Here is a 1,967-nt window from a genome sequence, read left to right on the forward strand (position 1 = left end):
CAATATTTAATAGTTCATACTTTGGCCAAGAATTGACGACGTAAACTGGCGTTCAACGCCAGCCTTCTGCCCAAATCTGGCGTCCAGCGCCAGAAAAGGATCCAAAACCAGAGTTGAACGCCCAAACTGGCACAGAAACTGGCGTTCAACTCCACAAATGACCTCTGCACGTGCTACACTTAAGCTCAGCCCAAACACACACCAAGTGGGCCCCGAAAGTGGATTTATGCATCAATTACTTACTCATGGAAACCCTAGTAGCTAGTTTATTATAAATAGGACCTTTTACTATTGTATTAGGCATCTTTGGTCTCAGTTTTATTCCATTGTTCATCTTAGGAGACTATTGATCTCGTTTAGGGGGCTGGCCATCTCGGCCATGCCTGGACCTTCACTTATGTAATTTCATACGGTAGAGTTTCTACACTCCATAGATTAAGGTGTGGAGCTCTGCTGTTCCTCAAAGATTAATGCAATTACTACTGTTTTCTATTCAATTCTTCTTATTTCGCTTCTAAGATATCCATTCGCACCCAAGAACGTGATGGAGGTGATGATTATGTGTGACGCTCATCATCCTTCTCCCCTATGAACGCGTGCCTGACAAACACTTCTGTTCTACATGAAATAAAGCTAGAATGAATATCTCTTAGATCTCCTAACCAGAATCTTCGTGGCGTACGCTAGAATGATGGCGGCATTCAAGAGAATCCGGAAGGTCTAAACCTTGTCTGTGGTATTCTGAGTAGGATTCAATGATTGAATGACTGTGACGAGCTTCAAACTCGCGAGTGCTGGGCGTTAGTGACAGACGCAAAAGGAGGGTGAATCCTATTCCAGCATGATCGAGAACCGACAGATGAATAGCCGTGCCGTGACAGGGTGCGTGAGCATATTATTCACTGAGAGGAGGGGATGTAGCCACTGACAACGGTGATGCCCTTGCATACAGCCAGCCATGGAAAGGAGTAAGACTGATTGGATGAAGATAGCAGGAAAGCAGAGGTTCAGAGGAACGAAAAGCATCTCCATTCGCTTATCTGAAATTCCTACCAATGATTTACATAAGTATCTCTATCCCTATTTTATTATATAATATTCGAAAACACCATAATTATTTTATATCCGCCTGACTGAGATTTACAAGGTGACCATAGCTTGCTTCATACCAACAATCTCCGTGGGATTCGACCCTTACTCACGTAAGGTATTACTTGGACGACCCAGTGCACTTGCTGGTTAGTTGTATCGAAGTTGTGACAATTATGAATTAAGATCAAAGCACCAAGCTTTGGAGCCATTACCAGGGATTGTTCGAGCCTGGACATCACAATTTCGTGCACCAGTCCTAAAGAAGAAAATAAAGATATCCTTGGTCCTGAAGTACCATATCTTAGTGCCATTGGAGCGCTAATGTATCTTGCTAATAATACGCGACCTGACATATCATTCGCGGTGAATTTACTAGCAAGGTATAGTTCCTCTCCAACCAGAAGACATTGGAGTGGAATCAAACAAATTTTTCGATATCTTCATGGAACGGTTGATATGGGATTGTTTTATCCCTATGGATCCAAGTCACAACTAGTTGGCTATGCAGATGCCGGATACCTGTCTGATCCACATAAAGGGAGATCCCAAACAGGATACCTGTTCACATATGGTGGTACAGCTATATCATGGAGGTCCACGAAACAGACGATAGCAGCAACCTCCTCTAATCATGCTGAAATACTGGCGATTCATGAAGCTAGTCGCGAGTGCTTTTGGCTGAGGAGTCTGATTCAATATATTCTGTCATCATGTGGACTGATTGATCATAAGATAGCTCCAACTATCCTGTTTGAAGATAATGCAGCATGTATTGCTCAACTTAAAGGCGGATACATCAAAGGCGATAGAACAAAGCATATTTCTCCCAAATTCTTCTTCACTCATGATCTTCAAAATCAAGGAACAATTGATGT

Source organism: Arachis ipaensis, chromosome B1, assembly GCF_059453495.1.
Source record: "Arachis ipaensis isolate K30076 ecotype BB chromosome B1, ASM5945349v1, whole genome shotgun sequence".
In the NCBI taxonomy this organism is placed as follows: Eukaryota; Viridiplantae; Streptophyta; class Magnoliopsida; order Fabales; family Fabaceae; genus Arachis; species Arachis ipaensis.